The 23,680-nt window shown below is 39.8% G+C and overlaps 1 protein-coding gene and 1 long non-coding RNA gene across 3 annotated transcripts in view; one reads left to right on the top strand and one right to left on the bottom strand.

The window, feature by feature from the left end:
• Positions 1–23,680, top strand: part of LOC148114644 (uncharacterized) — a 296,681-nt gene that overhangs the window by 123,912 nt on the left and 149,089 nt on the right. The gene's annotated exons all lie outside the window — the stretch shown is intronic.
• LOC117677160 (uncharacterized) overlaps positions 7,847–23,680 on the bottom strand; it is a 50,887-nt gene continuing 35,053 nt past the window's right edge. The window contains exon 4 of the long non-coding RNA XR_004594670.3: positions 7,847–8,046. This is a non-coding gene — a long non-coding RNA (uncharacterized LOC117677160). The remainder of the gene's footprint in view (positions 8,047–23,680) is intronic.

Genomic DNA, 23,680 nt, shown 5'->3' with positions numbered 1-23,680 from the left:
ATACAGTATCTGTCAATGTTAAGAAAAACTTGATATCAAATAATTCAGTGATTTTAACCAAATTATTATTTGGAATTCCACTTCACTCCTAAAAAGAATCTTGAGAACAATGTAGAGTAGTGTAGTTCCTTTTCACAAATGTCTAAAAGATTTCCTCATGTGGGAAAATTATTTAAAATGAATGAAAACTGCTCAAGTATGTTGCTTTATAAAGCTGCCTACAGAACGATGTTCCAAAACTCCATGCAAGGATAGACTAAAGTTTTCCGGGAAATATTTTCCTTTTATGATGGTGGCTTGAATGGAGAGCTTGACTTTTCAAGAACTTAGAAATCTACGTTCTTGTTAGCTGTAGATATTTTTGCCTAACGTATATAATGAAAGTAAATTAACTGCTATGCCCATAGAATATAAGAAAACTGAGAAAACTTAAATAAAAACATAAATAAAAAAAACCTGTGTTTATATTTATTAGTCGTAAACTATAAGTAACAGAAAACAACTTATCTGATAACCATGGCTGTTTAAACTAAAGCAATCTATCAGTTTATTTTTCACTGAAATTTCCATTTGTGGTATAAATATTAAATGCAGTCCACATGCAGGAATTTGATAAGGTTTTCTATAGGACCAACCTTTTTTCATAATACCAACTATATCAGGAAAGAAAAAGAAAGAGAAAATGGAAGAGGGGATGTGAAAAAAGATGATTTGGGTCCAACCAGACACCTTTTAGGATAGGATCTGGAAAAACTGCTTCCCAAAGAGCAAAAGGATCAAAGGAAATACAAAAAGAAAAAAGATGCCTTGAATGCCATTTCCAAGTGTTTTATCCATTCTGTACTTAAAAGACAATATTAATTTTATTTATCAGAATTTTTTACTTTGTTACTTTATAAGTAACTCAAGGCAGCCAACATACCTAAAATCCTTCCTCCTTCTATTTTCCCTACAACAATCTTGTGAGGTGGATTGGCCTGAGAGAAAGAAACTGGCTCAAAGTCACCCAGCCGACTTTCATACCTAAGGCGCAACTGGAACTCACAGTCTCCTGGTTTCTAGTTTGGGGTCTTAATTAATGTTATTATTCCTCCAAAAGGGAAAAGAAACTTACACTAAGAGAGGGTGGTCTGCAGGGAGAACCTTTTGAGACAGTTTTAAAGTAAGGGTGTTCTGTAATCTCATACTTTAAAATGAATCCACCTAGCCAATTATGACCTGTGGGTTACATTCAAACTGACTAGTTTGAACTCTTGTCCTTATACAGTACAAATAATATATTTCCTAATGCGAGTGTATTTTTCTGCCTTATCATATAATTTTCACATACTGTAGACCTTTTAATTAAAAATGGTCTAAACTTGTAATCTACTAGTTGATTATGCATGCTAAAAATAAGTTTGTTTAAATACAACACCAATGAAAATTAGAGAGTCTTAAACCATACAATAATATATATATTTATATATACAGTATATGTTTTTGGCATTTATAGAAAAAGTAATAACCCTCTTGGCTATTTAGATATATGCTGTATTAATCTGAAATTAGATAATTAACATTTTAACAGTCAAAAGGATTTTATTCAGAACCATTTCATAATAATCAAATAAAATAGCATAGAACAGCAAGACAAGGCAAGTAGGAGTTCCAAGTTTCAGTCTGTAATTAATGTTTATAACCAGGCTTATTATGAATCCAAAACAAACCCCCAGGAGAGAAGATTTGAAATAATGATGCTTTAAGATATATCAGAAAGACAAACCAGAGATTACATACAGGTAGTCCTCGACTTTCAACTATAATGGGGCCTACATGTGGAGCCTGTATATCATGGACATAAGTCATGACAGTCCTACAATGGATCAGTCATGTGATTTTATCACTTTTTATGATCTATTTTCTGGTCATCGTTAAGCAAACCAGTGGCTCATTATGGTCGCAGTTTTGATAAAAATTGGAAGTAAATGCTGGATTTTAACAAAATTGTTGTAAAATACAGTCATGTGAATGCTAGATGCTGCAAACGGCCATAAATGTGGCCGTGTTGCCGAGAACAAAAATTGGTCACATGACTGTAGAGGGAGGCGACCATCAGAACTTTGAATCCAGGTCATAAATAGTCCCAAGGTAGGTCCATCATAACTTTGAACAGTTGTTAAGTCATCAGTCATAAATCACGGACTACCTACAATATATAAGTCATTAGATGTGTTAATGGCTTGAAAGTTTATCTTCTTGTCATAATGAAACATTTAATATTAAATGATAACATTAGCTGCCATTTAATGTAAAGGATGTGTGACTCACACAGTGTACAAGGGAATGCTAAATATAATACTCTCACCATTTTCCAAACTTTTTGAGGGATTCTCAAAGTAGATAAAAGATACATTATACTATATAAAGAAAATATAAAATCAATTTATACCAGTAATATCACATATAAAATTATATATATGAGCAAATGTGAATATCAAATGTGTACATTAGAGAAAATGGTGAACCAAAACTTGTGAATGGAGAGAAATACACATCAAAAGTATGTGAATGTTCATCTATACAAACTGATGTGAAAATAAGACAGAACAAAGAATGCTGGAAAGAGAAATTGAGTAAAATCAAACTTTACAAGTTCGTCTACTCCTAGAACTGTCAATGTACATTTGAATGATTCCCTAAGAGAAAATAATTGGCAGAAATATGGCATAGGATTGTCATAGAGGAATTTTATAGTCTGTGGTGGAATCAAAGTTCGTATTTTTTTGCTTAGATGAATTTGAGGATGCAAGGAAGAGTCCTGGTTCGGAAGCAGCATTTTCAGGGTGTGTTATCTTGACATGCCAGTGACAAAGTACAAGAAAATAGCCAACGCTCTCATTTTTAAAAAATGAATTTTGAAGCTTCTTAGGGTTGAGTTCTTGGAAATCATTTTTCACGTTCGTAATTCATTGTTTAAAAGGCACACCTTCTATTTAAACGACATGCTCTACCAATTCATAATGTCTTAATTTGAAGCTATTACTTTCTCCTATGACTGGAAAAAAAAAGAACAGATAAGCCATTTATGTAGATTAAACTTTGATGCAAAGCTCTAGGATGAGATAATTTATGAGAATTTATATTATCTGTGGATTATCTGTCTGAACTTTCATTTTAAGGTAGCATAAGTCTTATTTTGTGGTACAAGTGGGTTTTTGGTGTGGTTGTTATAGGAGCTTTGCCCAAATCCTTTTCTTTTACTATTTGTATGCCTATTCACAGACAATTGGGGCAGTGTTCTTACTTCAGAGCTAGCATTGCCTATTATTGCTTAGAAGGTAATAACTGCACTGCACCTGAATAAAAAAAAAATCTAAAAAAATAAATTAGTTAAAAAAAGAAAGCATAGCAATAATGTGGTAGGTGGCATGTATAAATACATTACTGAAGTCATCCATTAAATAAAAAGTTATATAACACCACAAGTATTATTTGTATTACATAACTGAAGAAATCCCTAAGGGCAGCACTCACCAAATTAAAGGATAAAGATTGTTTGTAGTTATTGTTAGCACTAGCATTCTCAATAAAATCAGTTGAGAGAAAGTATTGTCTCATTCTAGACCTTTTTGTTTTTTAGGGCCCTATTATTTTTAGTGCGTGTTTCTTTACTGCCCTTTCTTTCCACCTTAAAATCTTTACCTGGCTAGGATCTGTTGTTCTGTTACTGGAGGGCAAAAATGGGAGGAATTGTCTAGCTAAATTGCAATTAGGCAGCCCCGGGTGAGGCTGGCACCAGTTAACTTGGGATATTGGAGTGAAAAGGCCCGTAATCAGCCTTCGGTCATGTAGAACAATGCATAAAATTAAATTGACATTAATGAATAATTGTGTAATGAAAATGGAAGAGGAGAGTTAATTGCATGTTACAGTGAGTGTAATGCCTAGATAACCTTGCATTTAATGCTATTCTTAGCCCTGCTGCCAAGACTTTTACAGAGCCTCTCTCAGCAGGAAATCATTAAAGCTGTGAGTAGATAATGCAGGCTCAGTGAAACCTAAGTGGCAACAATATAACAAGAGTTTCTTTCAGACTGTAGTGTTTTCATGAGAAGAGGAGGGAGGAGGGCATCTTGAGGTAATTTGTACACATCTGAATGAAAACAGGAAGCTTGGACAATCTATTCTCAGCTCGTCCTGTGCTGGGGAATTCTCAACCATTGTTGCAGACAAGATGTATGATGCAAGATTTCTCCACCAGTACTCACTAGGTACTCACTACGCCGTTATATTCCCAGCTGTCTCTTGCAGCTAAAACTTAACTTTTATAAATAGCCTGGGGTGTAAAAACACTTGACCTCAAAGCAAACAAACTATCTAAAAGTATCTTCATGCCCATCCCATTGTACCTCTCAATCCCTGGATTGTGAAATCAGTGACTCTAGCCCTCCTTGAAAAAGACACTTGGAGACAAGCATTTGAAAAGCTTTCCATGATTTTTTTTTTTTAATTAAAATGAGGCCATCTTTTCAGAGAGCCATGGACCTTTATTTGAGATGGATATCATCTCTGGAAGACTTAAACATCTGTAACAGTGATGGATGCCTCCATTATAAAGCTTGGCGGAGCTAGATAGATCCACTGAATGGAAACAGTGCAATATTAAACAGATTTTGCTGGGGAGTTTTGCCTAAAGAATAAGATTATCTCAAAACACTTAAGAGGCAGTTAATTTTCCAGGCCCCACATTGCTATCAACTCTTACATGAGGCCTTGTACTGGATAAATTATAAAAGCCTTTTCCTGATGTTTAGTGGAATACGAATGATTCATGCATATGCATTTCGGGTTATTCCTTCCCCACCCCCCCAAGTCAAGCAATAAGCATTCTGAGAACATCAACAGTATCTTCACAGCAACTTAATTCTTTCTTTCTCTTTCTTTATCTCACTCTCAAATCATACTGTTAAGACTGAGGTTAAGAGTTCACCAGGTAAAATTCACTTCTCCAAGGTGGTGGAAACAAGGAAATAGCATAGGAGAGCTATAGCAAGTGGCAGCACTTGATGTTCTCATCACATTGGGACGCTAAGTAGGGTCAGGGAGACCTTTGGAAGGGAGTCCATTAAGCAATTGAAGGCCATAGGCTAAACTGTAAAGTTAAAAAAAAACATAAATTCTAAATTCATCCTTAAAATGATTCCAAGGCCAGTGTACTTTAACTCGTGTTTGCACTGCTGTAAGATATTTGCTAACAAGAGAAAAAGAGCTAATGTACTGAGGTATCTATACACTGCTAAAATTCTCATGGTCATTACCTTTAACTGGGCAAAATGGTGCATCATAGGGCAACAATTTTTAAGCCAAGGTTCTTCAATTGGGACAACATACATAATTGTGTCCAAAATCTGGGACCCATGTTTCCCAAGGCAATAAAATTTGGAGAAATTATGGCTGCTTTATTTTCAATGTTTCATAACAGAGCCAGTCTCACAATCCCTTGCTCCCTCCCCCATCCAGCAACAGCCACTTATCTGCCTGAGGGAAACGGGTAGGGGCAGGGGAAGAAGAAGGGACATTAAGGAAGGAAGCCCTCCAAATCCTTCCCAGCTCCCTATACTTCCTTCAGATGCTCCCTTTCTGTGCTCGCCCCTTTGCACCCTTCTTGGTTTGCATAGCACCTCTTGTATACACACACTGTGACCCCCATGCGCCCTTCTTTGCCTGTGCTACTCTGTCCCTAGTGGGGGTAGCTTGGAAACAGTCTAGGATAAGGAGGCTGTTTACACAGTCTTATTTGTCTCTTCTACACTTGATGAAACAATATTTTCTTCTTGTGTAATGTCTGAGTCTAGGCTGTGTTGTTCTATTATTGCCATGATAAGGCTGCCCGATGATTATTTTTTTAAGAACATAAAATTTTCTCTCTTCTTGTTATATTCCTTCCTTCCTCCTTCCCTCCCTATACCTTTACTCAATATTTGTACTAAACTTTCTGTATTGCATGAAAAATCTGTTCCCAAGTTCATGTGTACAGAGCAATCAGCAAAAAACATTATAGAATTACTTCTTCTGTGCAAACAAAACTAAAACATTTGGGAGGAGTATTGGCTTGGTTAAATATTCTAAAAAAGATTTATATATGAATAGATACTAATGTAAAACAAGATACAGTTCTAAAGCAACTCCGACAAGTATATTTGCAGATTTTTTTTTCTTTCAGAAAAGACTCTTCTCAAAGAGTGTGTGTTACACTTTCTCTCCCCCTCTCCCTTGACTGCCATGACTAAAACAAAATGATACAAATGTGACCAACAGTGTTTTGTATGGGATTTGATGGGCTCTCTCTTGAATGGGAATTCTTAAATCCAGAGACAGTGTTGTGCATCTCTCACTACTATTCTTTCTTACCCCCAAGGGATAATTTAAGGTTTTATGGGCTCTGACCAGTTCAAAGCTCAAAGTATTTATTGGGAGATGGTTAATCAATATTGAAGGAAAAAAATCTTGTTCCACTTCCTAATTAATCCTTTTTAGATTCTTTAAAGTACAAAGAGGGCAGCATTTCTAACAGCTTTACGATCTAGCACTAGCATTAGGATCATATCTCAAACTTTCTCATGGTTAAGTTTTCTCTATGAGAGGAAAGCGTTACTGGAGGACAGAAGTAGTGAGGAAGACCTATAGAGGAAGCAGAAGAATGCCTGGAAAGAGGAATTAAAACAGAAGAAAGAACAGGATTTGCAGGGAGAAATCCTACTGTGGGGTGTATCCTAGTAGTGGAGTAGAGTGAGAGTAATGCTTTGTTTCTAGTGGGGAGCAATAGCAATAGCACTTAGACTTATATACCGCTTCACAGTGCTTTATAGCCCTCTCTAAGGGGTTTACAGAGTCAGCATATTGCCCTCAACAATCAGGGTCTTCTTTTTACCAACTTTGGAAGGATGGAAGGCTGAGTCAACCTTGTTCCTGGTGAGATTCGAACTGCCAAATTGCAGTCAGCCAGCAGTCAGCAGAAGTAGCCTGCAGTACTGCATTCCAACCACTGCTCCATCACAGGGAGTGCAGTAAAATAGAATTAGAAGGAACAGGAGAGAAGGTAGAGTGGAGACAAAAACACTCGCATAAAGAACTTTTGACACACTTTTGTATTGTTGGACAATTTGCAAGCACACAATGCCGCCCCAGCCTCTATGGTGAGAAATACGTGCCGATTGTCTAGAGACCTATGCTGTTGATGACTCTTTTGGGTCTTGTGTCCCCCAAATTGGATATAAGAACCCTGACAGTCTTCCCCTTCCAAGACTCATATGTACAACAAAGAGGAGAGAAATGTGAGGACTCTTGGACGATACAGGATCTGAGGTACATATTTAATTTCCTAATTCTTCTCCTTTTTTTAAAATGTAGTGCTTCTCAATCAAGTGCCCTCCATATTTGTTTGGTTGATTCTTTGACTGAAGGTCTTCGGAATTCTTTATTTAATGCTCTTCCAGCCCCACACTGCATCCTTAAAATTTTCTACCACAGAAGCATGAAGACAGCATCCATCTGTGGTTCTTATTTTACCATGTATTCCTTTTTTGTTTATCCCTTTTAATGTTTTTTTTTCCTTGTATATCTCAGACTTCTCCTTGATGTGTCTTCTTTCCTGCATGTCAAAAACACACTTAACGTTTCAAAAAGCAAATGTAATCATTTCTTTTTCAGTTAAAAGACGCGACCTCTTTATGTAAATGACAACCAAAGGGTTTGTAAAGTTTGTCCCTGAAGCTTGCCTGTCCAGATTACTGACTTCTTTAGGAGAAAAATAAAATAAATCAAAGCTGTTACTTCAAAGTATATTTTCTTTTGCTGTGTTGCTACACATTGTTACTACACTGTACTTGCTGATTAATTGGATGGTGCTATGTAAAGAACATGCTTATTAATGGCTTCGCTGTCATTTTCACGGATTAGGTCACCCAGTGATATGTTGAAACAAACAGATGTTTTCAAAATAGATGCTCCAGATTTTCAGAGACGTGTGTGGTTCTGCTATTCATATACTGTAGCTTCAGTTTACTTGAAGGAGAATTAGGAGAGAAATGAGAAAAGCATGAACTTTTAAAACATTATCATTGTGTTTCATTTTGCTAATACTGTATTAATTGAATTATTGCAAGGAAAATAGGAAAAATACTAAATGGAAATTAAACCAAGGAAATCACCGTTTTCTTCATTTTTCTAAATTCATTTTGGATTTTTTTAAAAAAACACTCTTATAGGTTAATATTTACTGCCAGAAACAGGCTTCATTACTTTGAGGTAAAGCAACTGACATTTGAAAAAACTGATTTGAATCTGCAGCCATGACAGAACTGAATACTTTTCAAAACTCTATAACAGCAATAGCAATAGCACTTAGACTTATATACCGCTTCATAGTACTTTTACAGCCCTCTCTAAGTGGTTTTACAGAGTCAGCATATTGCCTCCAACAATCTGGGTCCTCATCTTACCCACTTCGGAAGGATGGAAGGCTGAGTCAACCTTGAGCCAGTGAGATTTGAACTGCCAAACTGCAGCTAGCAGTCAGCTGAAGCAGTTTGCAGTACTGCACTCTGTCTCTGTAATGATACTAAAGATAAATGGACTGGACTATAAAAGCATACAGAATGAAGTCACTAACAAAGGTCATAAGAATCTCATTGTATACATAGAACTGTATTTAAGAAGGAAGGAGCTACACATGTACGCAAACTGACTATTCATATAGGAGGAAGCTTGAAGTATAAACTACTGCACATGTGAAATATGAAGGTTGCTTCTGCTGTGTTCTTACCACCTATTTATTAAACCTTTGGGTGTGAAATACATAGTTGGCCTGCATTCTTCTGAACAATTGTAGTAGCAATAGCAATAGCACTTAAATTTACATACCACTTCTTAGTACTTTACTTAGTACTTAGAGGGATAAAGTACTTAGTACTTTACCTCTCTAAGCAATTTTACAGAGTCAGCACATTGCTCCCAACAGTCTGGGTCCTCATTTTACTGACTTTGGAAGGATGGAAAGCGGAGTCAACCTTGAGCCAGTGAGAACTGAACTGCTAGCAGTCAGCAGAATTAGCCTACAGTACTGCATTCTAACCACTGCGCCACAATGGCTCTTCAATAGCCACTGATTATATTTTCTATTAGCTAAACTTTTATTAGAATTGTGAAAGATCATCAATATGTTGTTGATTTAACCATTCAGTCATGTCTGACTCTTGGTTTTATAGGCAAGCATTCTCCATGCTACCTTGTCAAGCAGCTTCTTGCTTCTTTCAGTTGTATCAGTTATCAAGCCAGCATGTTCTTTGTTTGCCCCTTCATTGACTCACCAATGAATTTGCATGTATGACATGGCCAAAATAAATCAGACGTAGTCTTGTGGAAAGGTATATAGTATCATATATACAGATGTGCTAGACTTCTTCTACAGTATACAGTATGATGATCAGTATGCAGAAATACTGATCATCAAGCCATCTGTACAAGTTGTGACTACTTCTGCAGTTGTGCTGGATGTGAAGCTAGTATATCTGTTTGATTAACAGTGGGCAAGGCATATATTTACAATTTTCTTTCTTTATAAAATTTGAAATATGCTTCAGGGAATCCTCTGATTATTCATAAATTACCCTAAAAACTGTGGACAAATGCAGCATATGCATTAGGTACACCTACCACATTTGTAAAGTGATAATAATGCGTTGTTTTGTTTTATTGTTCCGCCAAGAGATTGAATATATAACTAATATTTTTATTTTCAAGAAAACTGTACAAAAATAGAACAATTTCACAAGGCGACTGACAAAATTATGTTTATTTATTTTTCATATTCCTTAACCATCCATCTCCCTCGGATGTCTATATTTCTGATCAGGGACGAAAGTTACTCTCTATTTCCAAGGGAAAGAAAGTTGTTAGAAAGTTGCCCCACTTCAACTAAATTCAGTCCAGTGAAATATCAATGATATCTGGAAATGAAGGAAGAATATTAAAAGAAAGCCACTAAAGAACTTATATAAAACCAAAATTGTCTGTCTGTCTGTCTGTCTGTCTGTCTGTCTGTCTGTCTGTGTACTTTGCTTTCTGTATAAATAATCTATCAACCCTTATACAATAAAAAAAGAAGAAAAAAAGATAGTGGCTAGGCCCACATGATAAAATCCCTTCTCTTGCACAAAAAATAAGAGCTTCTATCACATTGTCATGGCTGCCATCTTTATTTTTTCACATCCCTCTGCTATTGCCCACAAAAGGATGATGCATTAAAAAGCAACAGAATTACTGTATATACGACTTCACAGTGCTTTATAACCCTCTTTAAGCAGTTTACAGATATTCAGCATATTGCCCCCAACAATCTGGGTCCACATTTTACCGACCTCAGAAGGATGGAAGGTTAAGTCAACCTGGAGCCAGTGAGAATTGAACTGCTGGCAGTCGGCAGAATTAACCTTGCAATACAGCGCCACCACGGCTCTTAAAAGTTTCATTTATCCATCATAGCTAATATTTTCTAAGCAGGTCTCACTTGGGGAAAAGGAGCTAGAAGAGGAATAAAAAGGAATAAAAAGGAAACAATCTATGCCACATTTGATTTTCCAGAACTGCTATAAAAATTGGTGTAGTCTTCAAAGCAATCCTACTTCTTTTGTGTGGAAAGTCACACCCTATTTTCCTACATAGGTGTGTGTTCCTGAGTTTGTATTGCTTTTCCATGTACCTGGGCTTTTGGAAGCATGTCAATATTGTGTCAACACTATATTGTTGATGCCATTGTGTGATTTTGTATTGTTAATCTGTTGATTAATTTATCATAGTAAAATTTTTATTTAAAAAAAAATATTTGAGAAAAGAACAATATTTAAAGCGGGGCAACGCAGCATATTTTTAGCCCTACTAAAATGGATTTTCTCTTGTCTGTGATTGTGATAACATTAAAAAATAAAATGAGCAAGTATCCGTTATAGTTAATTTAGTCATCTTTCAAAATAATTCAGCTATCTCCATCTTCATTGATGCAGGATTTCAGAAACATCTGGTTTGAGTCTGATGAACATGTGATTTATTTATTGAAACAGCTTCCTGTTAAAAGATGGTGAAATAGGAGAGATATGCAGCTCTATGTCAAAATGAGAATTAACTAATATAATCTAAGGTGAAAAATGAAGTGTTTTCTCAGAAATATGCAAGCAACAGTCCAATGATTAAATGAATGTAGTCTATACTGTGCATGCTTTCATAGTGTTTCTCTGTACACATTTGAGAGTATGTGCATGTGTGAAGGTATGTATATGTGTACCACTAACCTCATTTACTGCCACAGATACACTTTATGGAGTTGCTTCAAGAATTTCCTATGACAAATATTTTTACTTCTGACACCTTCATGCTGAAAGAGTTGGCTTCTTTAATCTCTTTTATATTTAAAGTGGGATTACAGTACCACATGGGAAAATAATCCATGGAATGAGTAATAACTTCAGACGTTCCTGAAGTTTGCATGTTTTACAGATTGCAATCATACAGGACCTAAACTGGGATCAGAAGTTGGTTAAGCTTTAGCTGCAATTTCTAGTATGTGATAGAATAGGCATTGGACAGAAAGAGTTCAACAGTACAAGTGTGCATATTTATTTCAAAGTAAATATTATTATGTTCAGGGGAGCTTACTTCTAGGTACATTTGCCTAGAATATAGTCTTTAATATTATTTTGATTTTTTTGTTTCAAACTGTGGCGGCAGGCTGAATCAGATAAGTATGTTTAACAAACAGAAGAAGTATAAGAGGCTGAAGAAATAAAGATGGACTTTTCATTTGCCAAGAATTAAATAAACTTCCTCACCCTTGAATTTAATAGACTTGATGAGGTATTGGCTCTTCCCCAAACTCCAGACAATAGAAAAGCTAATTAAAACAGAATATGAAACTTTCTGAAGTTTATGAGAGAGTTAAATGGTATAGTATCAGCAATCCAAAAGTCTCAAAGAGGTGTTAGCGAACTGAAACTCGCAATAGAACTTTTAAAGAAATATATATTTTACAATCAAGCTTTTATACCCTATGCTGGCTATAATCCAGAGAGTTACTTAGGTGCTTCTATGGATTGCTTGCACCCAGTGGGATTTAGAGTGTAAGCTTTTTACCCTCTTTCCTTTTAACAGCAGACTCCCTTCCCAGACATATCATAAACTGCTTTTGAAAGTATGCTTCCTCTGCAGCATTTCAGAAATAGTGTTTTACGGAAAATATAAGCCTAAACTCAATATGGGCCTGCTTGCCAGTTTCGCTGGACTTTCCCTGTCCTTCTTCCCATTTGTGTTGGTAACTATGAACATTCAAAGCTAAATCCTTCCAGAAATGTATATTGCTTAATTATTTAGCAATCAGACCTCGAAAAAACACAAGTGATAGCCTTAATATGATAGAAAGCAAAAAATATGGATGGGCAATTATTACAAACTCAACAGCATATCTTATTCTACTTTTTCAGTCATTTCCTACTAAATTTTTTAGACATTGAATAGTGGGCACAATTCAGAGAGGGAGATATTTACTTTAAGCCACCACTAAAATCAGTTCTGTGTTTCATGAGTCTGATAACTGTGGCTAAAGGACAAGGAACAGACAAATAGGTCAGCTCCTTCAATTCCCTCTGGAAAACGAGAGGATGCAAAGTTGCCCACATTGTGCTCTATAGGGTTGCTCCTCATGAGGAGACTACAAGCGGTGGGACTTAGAAGATGGGAGAACCAGGAGATGAGGAAATTTGCTATTCTTGCTCCAGGCACAGTCAGACCCTTCAAAGGACCCTACATTCAGCTTTTCTGGGCTAACCACCTTTGGAAATTGCCTATTAACTTTAAAGAAGTTAGACTCCTTCAAAATAACAAGATTGGAAACACCATGTAAATGCCTTCGGTCCTTAATATAAGAAAATGAAACAAGTCTGGAAAACAGATCAATTGCCAACGGAGCAGCAAATAATTCAAAAAATTTATACATGTGCAGAAATGGATAGACTAACGTTGAAATTGAAAGACAAGGAAGATTCACTGTATTTTAAGGTATGGGATAGTTGGTATGAGTGGATAAACCAATGGAAAAGAAGGTAAAGTTAAAATTTAGTAAGAAATTAAAAGTAATAATCATACACCGTCATTAAGATAAAAGAGGAAATAAGTCACTGTGTATATTTGTACTTATATATATTACATATATTTAGTTTGTTTGTTGTGATTAGTATTGCTGATTGTAATTTTAGGGTTGTGAATGTTTTATATAATTTTATCTTTTTAAATTTAATAAAGTTTGTTTTTTAAAACAAAAGAAAAAAAAAGAAAATGAAACTGTATCTTCAGAAGCTTGAAGAATACAAAATAAAACAGCAAAAAGCCACTTTGAGTTATTTGTAAAAATAATAAAGGCAAGATATAAATAAATAAAATTAATCATAAATAAAAAGCAAGAGAAAGGTTTGAAATAGATGAAAGACTCAGAAAAAGCTGGAATATTTTATTTTGAATATTAATATTGTGAAATTAATTTTAAAGAATAAATGCTTTGGAGGGAGAAATTAAAAAATAATGTCAGTGTTGGAGACATAACAAGATAAGCAATTCATAATGGTGTTCAGAGATATTGAGGAATAGCAACAGGGCTTTGAATCAACAATGTCAGCAACTTGTGTGTTTTTATGAACACACCCTAATCCCAGAAGAAACTGTTACAGCAGAAGTTGATGTTACAAAAAAAAAAAAAAAAGATTTGGAACAAAGCATATGATTGAGAATGAGCGTTGGTACCTACCTGATACGCTCCTTCTCGGGCTGGTGGTCACGGCAGTCAGGATGGGAGGCGACATGGGTGCGAGTTGTTTAGGACTGAGTCTGCAGAGGAAACGAAGCCCCGCCTCCCTGCTCTACGCGTCAGTTTTGAGACGAGGAATCCTGTGCAGACTGGCGTGTCTAGAGGACAAAAACATGAAGAGAGGTAAGTAAACCCTCCCCCCCAGCCTTCCCTTCAGAGGTTACCGCCAGCCTGGGACGGCCAAAGGGAGGGGCTGACTGCCGTGACCACCAGCCCGAGAAGGAGCGTATCAGGTAGGTACCAACGCTCATTCTCCAGTCAGGGTGGTCACGGCAGTCAGGATGGGACATACCCAAGTCCTGTGTCCTGTCGGGAGGGAGAAGGCCGGCCCCGGTCCTAGGATGCCTGATGGACCTGCTGGAGCACTCTCCTGCCAAAGGCTGCATCCGAAGAGGCATAAGCATCCAGAAGATAGTGTCTGATGAAGGCGTTAGGAGAGGCCCACGTGGCCGCCCGGCAGATCTCCTCTACTGGAGCCCTGGTTGACCAGGCCGCCGAGGTTGCGGCGCTTCTCGTTGAGTGGGCCGTAATGCCCCGGGGAACCGGCAGAGAAAGTGAAATATAGGCTGTAGAGATGCATGCCCGAATCCATCGGCCCAAGGTCGCTGATGAGATCTTGGTCCCCAATGAAGAAGGAAGGAAGGAAACGAAGAAAGCATCCGTCCGCCTGATCGAGGACGTACGAGCCAGATAGACCTTGACGGCACGGCGAACGTCTAATTTATGCCAATTTTCCTCCAAACGATGACGCGGTTGGGGACAAAAATTTGGTAAGACCAACTCCTGGGACCTGTGGAACAAGGAGTTTACCTTCGGGACGAAGGAAGGGTCCAGTCTGAGGACCACCCTGTCCGGGTAGAGGATACAGAGTTCCCTGCGGACCGATAGAGAAGTCATCTCTGAGATTCTTCGAGCGGAGGTGACCGCCACTAGAAAGGCCACTTTCAGAGAGAGAAGTCGAAGGGATACCTCCCTCAAGGGCTCGAAGGGAGCTTTCGTTAGGGCTGAAAGGACTCTAGGAAGGTCCCATGTAGGAAAACGACGTACCGGAGGCGGGCGGACATTGGTGGCACCTCGTAAGAACTGGCGAACGAGCGGATGACGAGATATTGTGTGCATCGAGCCGCAGGAAAGAACCGAAGAAAGTGCCGCCACTTGACGTCGAAGGGTGTTAGGTGATAGTCCCGCTAGAAACCTTTCATGAAGAAACTCTAAGACATGTTCCACCGAGGCTGAGGGCGGTAATATTTGACGCTTCTGACACCATGTAGAGAAAGACCGCCAGGTAGCCTCGTAAATCCTGGTAGTAGAGCCCCGCCTAGAAGCTTGTATGAGGTCGATGACACCGGATGAAAGAGGAATGTCCCTCATAATGAGCCGCTCAGTCTCCACGCGGTTAAGCAAAGCCAGTGTGGATCCGGATGAGACAGGGATCCCTGCAGGAGAACCATCCGATCGTCCGGAATCTGCCAGGGTGGTTGAACCGAGAGAGCTTGTAGATCCGCGAACCAAGGGCGACGGTTCCAAAAGGGTGCAATCAGGACGAGCTCCGCCCGATCCTGAAGGAGCTTCCTGATGACTAGAGGAATGAGAGGAAGCGGAGGAAATGCATACAGGAGGATATTCGACGGCCAACTGCAACGGAGGGCGTCTACTGCTTCGGCTCCTGGAGTTGGGAACCTGGAGAAGAACCGAGGTGTCTGATGGTTGGACCCCGAGGCAAAAAGGTCGATGGCCAGAAGACCGAATCGAACCACCAGTTCCTGAAAGAGATCCGGGTGGAGACTCCACTCCGCTGGGTCGATCGTGGACCGGCTGAGGGCATCCGCCGTCCGATTCTCGATCCCGGAGATGTGTGCCGCTTTGATGGAGGACAAATTGGTTTCCGACCAGGAGCCCAGCCTGTGAGCTTCGCGCATGAGAGCTCGGGACCGCGTCCCCCCTTGCCTGTTGACATGGGCTTTCGCCGAGACGTTGTCCGTTAGGACGAGGATGTCCCGGCCCTGCACCAGGGTCTGGAAATGTTGCAGAGTGAGGAAGATGGCCCGAAGCTCCAGGACGTTGATGCTCAACTCCGACTCCTGGGAGGACCACTGTCCCTGAGTCAGGTGACTCCCCAGATGAGCGCCCCAACCGGTTAAGCTGGCATCCGTCGTGACAAGTAAGCGTTGAGGCTCGCGAAAGGGGCTTCCCCTGCTGATGTTGTCAGAGACCCACCAATCCAGCGACTGCAGCACGTGCTGGGGAACTATCACTCGTAGGAGGGATGAAGCCCGGCGGGACCGCTGAAATGGCAGCAGGAACCACTGGAGGTCCCTGCTGTGTAGCCTGGACCAAGGGACGATCCCAAACGAAGACACCATTTTGCCAAGAAGACAAGACAAGGTGAGGAGAGAGGTTGAGCGTTGTCGCTGTACCCTGGCTGCCAGTGATCTCAAACTTAAGATACGGTCCGGAGAAAGGAAAACTTCCGAGGAGACCGTGTCTATAATAGCTCCTAGGTGTTGGAGCCTAGTGGCAGGGACTAAGTGGCTCTTCTTCCAATTAATGGAAAAGCCGTGTTCTTGTAAAATCCTAAGGGTCAAGGCTAAATCTCGATGGGCCTGCTCAGAGGAACGAGATAAAACTAAAATATCATCGAGATAAAAGAGAACCCTCACAGGGAGGTTAGAAACAAAGGCCATAAGGGCCGCCATAATCTTGGTGAAAACCCTGGGGGCTGAGGAAAGGCCAAAGGGGAGGGCACGGTATTGATAATGTTTCCCATTATAACAAAAACGAAGGTACCTACGGTGCTCGGGAAGGATAGGGACATGAAGGTAGGCGTCTGTCAAGTCAATAGATGACATGAAATCCCCAACTTGCAGGGAAAGCAAAATCGTCTGAAGGGATTGCATCTTGAACCGGTGATACGTTATATGCCGGTTCAAGGCTTTAAGGTCGAGGATGGGGCGCCAATCCCCGGAGGACTTTTGAACTAGAAATAAACGGGAGTAAAACCCCTTCCCAAATTCCGAAGTCGGAACAGGCTGAATGGACCTGGAGGCCAGCAGATGTTTAATGGCAGCCTCCACCCGGGCTCTTTTGGCCCCAATAAGGGAAACAGGGCAACGCAAAAATAACTGAGGAGGGGTAGACCTAAACTCTAGGGGAAGGCCGAATTTAACTACATTCTTGACCCAATTGTCAGAAACTGTGGACTCCCATTTGGAGGCAAAAAGGGCTAAACGACCTCCAATCCCAGAAGTCTGGGGCAAGTTAACGAGACCTGCGAAAGGGCCTGCCACGCCCCCCACGTTGGTTTCGCCTAGAGGGGAACCGGGGCCCTTGTCTGACCTGGTGATCCTGGAGAGGAGCTCCCCTGGACTGGAAAGGACGTTGGTAACGTTGGTAAGAAGGAGTGGAGTCCGAGGAACGAAAGGATGAAGGACGAAAGGAATTCGCCTGACGATACTCAGATCTACGCGAAAGAGCTGGTAGCACCTTGCGGTGGTCCCGGGTTTCAATAAGAAGTGGTTCCAGAGGAGCCCCGAACAAGTTGGAGCCAGCATAGGGAGAGGATGCCAAGCGCCATTTGTGGCGGATGTCGGCCTGCCAATTCTTCAACCAAAGCAATCTTCGGGAAGTAATCGTAGAACCAATGGACTTGGCCGAAAAGCGTGAAGCGTTCAAGGTGGCGTCGGCCGAGAATTCAACCGCGGCCAGAATCTTGGTTATGTCCTGTTGTGAGCGGACATCGGAGCTAGGAATGCGTTTTTGCAACTGCTTCAGCCAGAGGATAGAGGCTCTATTAAAAAAAGAAGCCGCCGAGGAAGCCTGAGCAGACCAGGCTGCTGACTGATGGGCTTTAATCAAAGATCTTTCCGCTTTCCGATCCTCTGGTCGCAGAGATTCCTCCGAGGGACCTGACAAGGGGGTTGGAGAAGCCAGTGCGACTATTGGAGGGTCCACTGCCGGGACCTGTAACAAATCAGCGAATTCTGACGCTAGATGGTAAAACCTTCGATCTAAAGAATTAGGAGCGGGACCCGAACTCGGGAATTTCCATTGTCGTTGCAATACGTCTGAGAACAACTTGGGAGCCGGTATAGTCTCAGTCATAACCGATGGTTCTTCAAACAAGGCCGAGGCAGGATCAGAAGACGAAGCTTGACCGGAAGACTTAGCTCCGGGGATGCCCAAGCGGGTGGTAGTCTGGGCCTTAAATAGGAGAGACCGGAACATCTGTGGTCTGAAGAGACCCACAAAGGAGGGTTGGTCGGGTTCCAAACCCTCATCTTCAGATAAGTCTTGGTCGACCAAAATTTCACCCTCTTCTTCCTCAGACAAGGAACCCTGGCTGACCTTGGAAGGTGAACCTGCCCGTTCCGGAGGAAGATGGCTTGTGTCCATGGGAACTGAGCGCAGGGAGAGGGCCTGCTCATCCAAATAGTGAGAGACACGAGATGAGGCTCTCTCTTGCAGTCCTTGGGCGATGCCTTGTCTTATGGAAAGAGCTATCAAATTTGCCAAGTCAGGAGAAATATTCTGCCCTTGGGTAGTAAAAGCTGAGGCTGGAGGAATAGTCTGACCTTGAGGCAGAGAGTCCTCGGCCTGAGGAGAGGGATCAGGGCCTGAGGTTCCAGTAGACACCCCATGATCCCCTTGGAAAACGGCCACTGCCTCAGAAATGGAGACATTGTCCTCCTGGTTAGAATGATCAGGGGAGAGAGGAGGAGGAGGAGGAGGAGGAGGAGGAGGAGGAGGAGGAGGGGCCTCAGGAGCGCGAGGCGAGAGCCCAGCCGGGCGAATCTCCCTCGACGCCGAAGTTGCTGGAGGACCCTTGTCCTGGGCCACTGAGGAAGAGGAGGCCCTGTTAAAGGCCTTCTCTATAGCCTTATGACGACGCTCCTCATCCTTAGTAGATTTCGAGGAAGATGAGGAGCGGATCCCTGATGGCCTAGGGGTATCCTGGTGCTTACTCTTCTTGGCCCTGTGGCCCCCGGAGGTCCCCTCCCCTGGATCGGGCTCATGGGCCCGCTTTCCCCTGGCCTTCTTCTGGCGGGAAGTCGCGCAACTTGGATTTAGTCCAAAGGCGCGCGGAGACTCAAATGAGGGCAAAAACCGACCTTTGTAGGGCAGATGGGCTCCCAGCGCCGAAATCGGCGATCCGGTGGTGAAGGGGAGGTTGGAACGGCGCGCGGTCCAAGGAGGCCAGGAAGGTGGCGCGGAATGGGCGTCGCGCTTACCAGCTGCAGGGCTGAGCCCGAGTCGCAGCTACCGTCAAATGAGGAAAAGGGCCGAAAATGCTGCCGCGCGGCAGAGCAGAAACGCTCGTGCGCGCCGAAGGGTCTGTCAGCCGACAGCCCTACCGACAAGCGGTCTTCAGCGGAATTCTCTGTTCATGCTGGGATTGAGATCAGCGAAGCCGGGCCTACAGAAGAAACTCGAGACACGCCTGTCCTACTCTACCGAGTCGAAAAAACTGACGCGTAGAGCAGGGAGGCGGGGCTTTGTTTCCTCTGCAGACTCGGTCCAAAACAACTCGCACCCGTGTCGCCTCCCATCCTGACTGCCGTGACCACCCTGACTGGAGAAGAACAATGTGAACCAGAATTTATTACTTGATATTAAAAAAAAATTGGATGAGGCTCTAAAAATTAAGAAGCAAATAAAAATGACAATTCAAGAGTGTAATTGGAGTAATTTTGGATTTACAAAAGAGGCTTGTTACAGTTTTGAAGAAATTTTGAGACAAGGGATAATGATACTTTGAATGGATTAAAGAGCAAGATTATTTTATGTAAAAATAAGGAACATAAGGTTGGCTTATTTGATTAGGGTTAAAGGCAATATGTTATTTTTGGGAGGGTCTTTTTGGACTTATTAACATCTGAATTGGAAAAGATGTATATTGGATTTGTTTATACTTAAAAGTTCAAATAAGGAATAATGAATTTTATATTTGTTAATAAATGTAGGACTCTGTTTGGAGTTTTTTGCTGATACCTGGATTGGAAAATATGTTGTTTATTAGACTTGTCTATAGTTAAGAATTGAATTATGGGTCAAAGACTTTTATATTTTTTAACTGAGAGGTGGCGAAGAGATAGTGAACAGTGATACTGTTTATATTTGTGATGACTGTGGGTTGAAAGTCATTTTCTTAGGTTTTTTTCCCCTTTTCTTTTAATTCACTTTAAATTCATTAAAATTATGGTTCCAACAAAATGATGTGACTAGATCAAAAACCAATTAAGTTATTCAAAATTTCAGATTCATTTACAGTCAACAGGATAGTTTTATGTGAATTGATTTTACCATGAATTCTGTTGGGAATATGTTTGAGTATTTTATCGATCTTTCTGAATTTCAGAGTGGCATAACATGAAGTCTGGCTAGAATTTATTTCTCTATACTAAGGGAGTAATCATAAAAAAGTGGTTAAATATTTTCAAGAACTTACAACAGAGGAAAGAAACATACATGCGGAAAACATATACCAAAGAGCAACAAAAATTTACACTTATTTTTTAAAAAAAGAAGTTCTCATGTTGGTTATATTAACAGCTGCTTAAACTGATGTTTATAAAGGTTCTATATACCATATTTTTCGGATTATAAGATGTACTTTCCCCCCCTAAAAGAAGCTGAAATTTGGGTGCGTCTTATACTCCAAATGTAGCTTTTTCGAAGCTTTTTTTCAGCCCTAATGAGGCACTAGCGAGTGAAGCAATCTTCTGAGCTTTGCCTGCTCCCTCCAACTGTCAGCTGTGCTTTAAAAGCTTTTTTTAATCTTCAAATAGGGGATAAAAAGCATGCGTGCTCGCGCACTCAAAACCAGCAAACTAATGTGCTGAAGCTGACCAGACTAAGGACTAGCCAGATGAATACCTGGTAGGCAGATTTTTTCCCCCTATTTTCCTCCCCAAAAACTAAGCTGCGTCTTATCCTCGGTGCATCTTATATTCTGAAAAATACGGTATGTAATGGACCACGACAATAGTAAACAATGATAATATTTTTCTGTTCTTCCTCCATACAGATAGTTTGCTAGAAAGAAATAGTGCCTTAATTATAATAAAGTACTTTTACTGTTACTGTTCTAAACATTCCTAAGGGAAACTAATTTTTAACTTAATTGAGTGACAGAGGAAAGGAATTCTTAGGTAAGCTCCAGTCAGCAATGAGGATTTTTAAATTTCAATTGACATAGCTAAAAGGACTTTCCAGTTCTTTCAGAGTAAGTATTAAAATGTAAGGAAATAGATGGATGGTTTCATCTTAAAATGGTTTCTACTTTGAATACAAATTACTTCATTTTATAAAGAGAAAACCATTTTCTAGATTCTTTGAACAAGTAGAATAACCGTATTAATTTGCTACTTATAGTTCCTCAATACTAGTTCCATCCTCAAGCTTCTGGTAGAGAAATCTGAACTATCCCCATGGGTACTATATACAGAATGTTACACTAATTAAGGCATTAGACTGGGGTGGAGAGGCTCAAATTCAAGATTACACACACTATTGAGGAGTATTGGTTTGGCCTGCTTATGGGTAGGTTAAATATGTACAGGTATTCCTTTGTTTAGCAACCAAAACTAGGACCTGCAACTCAGTTATTAAGTGAAGCAGTCCCTAATTGAGACTGTGGTTTTGATCTTGCTTCAGTTGTCCTTTGCTTTACAGACCTATGAAGGTTCTATATGCAAAAACTGGTTGTAAAGTTACTTTTTCACCACTGTTGTAATTAAAATGGTGACTAAATGAGGACTACCTATATGAGTTTCCTATTGTGTTCCTCATCGCAATATCTCAATACGGACAATAATGGGTGTGTCTTTTATTTAATACTATATACTTAAAATGCTCCTGACTTAGTTGAATGTTTGTATGTGTGTTATATTTTCCTGAATATATTTTTCATATTGTACCAATTCTGATTTCTTACTGATTATTTAGCATATTAAGTAACATACTGAATACTATAGTTCTTCTTAAATTGGAAGATGAGGAGGAAGCTGTTAGGAATACCTAGTAGCTGGATAGAAATTTATTCTTCAAACACTGCGTGCATAATTTTCTGTTTTGAAGAAACAACCATAAATCAATCAGAATATTTGATCTTTCATGTAAATAGCTACTCCTCTCTAAATCTCAAAATCTTCAGGCAAAAACCAATCTGTTTCATATATGGTAAAAAGTTTTAAAGGGTACCTCAGGTATAATCCTAAATAAATTTTAGTTTTCAGAGATTACTGTATATTTGCCAATTGTATCTTCTGTAGAAGAAAAGGATAATGACAAACAGTTCTTTTAATTATTTCACATTTCACAGTTGAATTATAAACTGTGTTCCTTTTTTTTTATTGAATCGGTGGAATTTGTTCAGTCTTTCCTCCACTCTAGCACTAAGCATGTTTTAACACCAAATTGTGGTCCTTCCAAATATTCATGTTCTTTCTTTGATGGGTAATTTGAATTTCTATTTGTGATGGAGGGGGGTAGTAGGCTACTTGGTGTTGTAATTCTACTTCCATGGTGGCAATTAATGTTCAGGTTTGTGATACTGGTTTGATCTTGAACTGATTGATTAATAGTTCTGCAAACCTTTAAATAGACATGGTCCCGTGGATGTTTGTATTTATATAACCCCCAAAATTTTGTATGTTTATCACCCCCGAAATTTTAAACAAAATTTACCCCAAACAGCCTGCATACTAGAACAAAAAATATTATTACAGACTTACAAGGCTTGTCCAAATCATTCCATTGCTAACAAATCCTACCTTGCTTGTATGAAATGTTTGCTCCAAAGTGGTATAGTGAAATATAACTAGTTTAAGCATTTTTGTGTTGAATCGTATTTTGTAACTCAACTATGTATGCAGAATACAAGATTAATACCCCCATTTAAACTCTTGTGTATACATTATATTATTAAACATCATATAAATAATCATTAAGAGATATCTCTGTTGCAGGATCCAATCTGGGTCAGTCTTCCGAGCTTTTGGACTCATGCTGGAACCCATCCTCAGAGAACTTCTCTGTGTGCTTTGAGCTGCTCTGGATGTGGTATTTATAGATATCTCTGTCCTTGTTTGTTTTACCTTTAAGTCAGAATTTATGCTCGGTGACTGCTTGGATAAGTCTGTGTAGTTTTCTTGGCAAGGATTTTCAGAAATAGCTTGTCATTGCCTACTTCCTAGGGCTGAGAGACTGTGACTGGCCCAAGCTCACCCATCTGGCTTCATGCTCAAAGCAGGACTAGAACTCACAGTCTCCTGGTTTCTAGGCCGGTACCTTAACCTCTACACCAAACTGGCTCTCTATGTTGTGTTAAACTGAAGCATGTCCTAGTTTACCGATTTTTGGAATATTTTAGCTGTAATGCTTCCATGGTTATACTTCATTATTGCAGACAGTAATACCGGTTTTCATTGAGCGAAATATAGTCACCAGAGTGACTTGGCTTAACAGGAAAATTTTCCAAAAATTCCTGGAAAATGAGATCTGCTGTATTATCTAGTTGTACTTACTGAATTCAGTGGTGATAATTAAGGGAATGGGTTCAGGCAAAATCTACAGGTTCTACAGTCAAGTAATTTCTCTTAGAAAGGTGGCTATTATAAAATTTAGAGTCATTTATTAGGTTGTAGTTTAGGTTAAAGATTGAAAATTTTCAAAATCCATATTCTGTCCCATAAAATTACTTCTATATCCCCTCAGATATCATAGTATTGCTATATCTTAGTTCTCTTATTTGCAAAATGGAGTATCTTAATTGAGTATCAAAAGGCATATAAT

This window comes from Pantherophis guttatus, chromosome 3 (assembly GCF_059756535.1).
Source record: "Pantherophis guttatus breed Tessera chromosome 3, ASM5975653v1, whole genome shotgun sequence".
Lineage (NCBI taxonomy): Eukaryota > Metazoa > Chordata > Lepidosauria > Squamata > Colubridae > Pantherophis > Pantherophis guttatus.
This window is presented reverse-complemented; position numbering and strand designations above follow the sequence as displayed.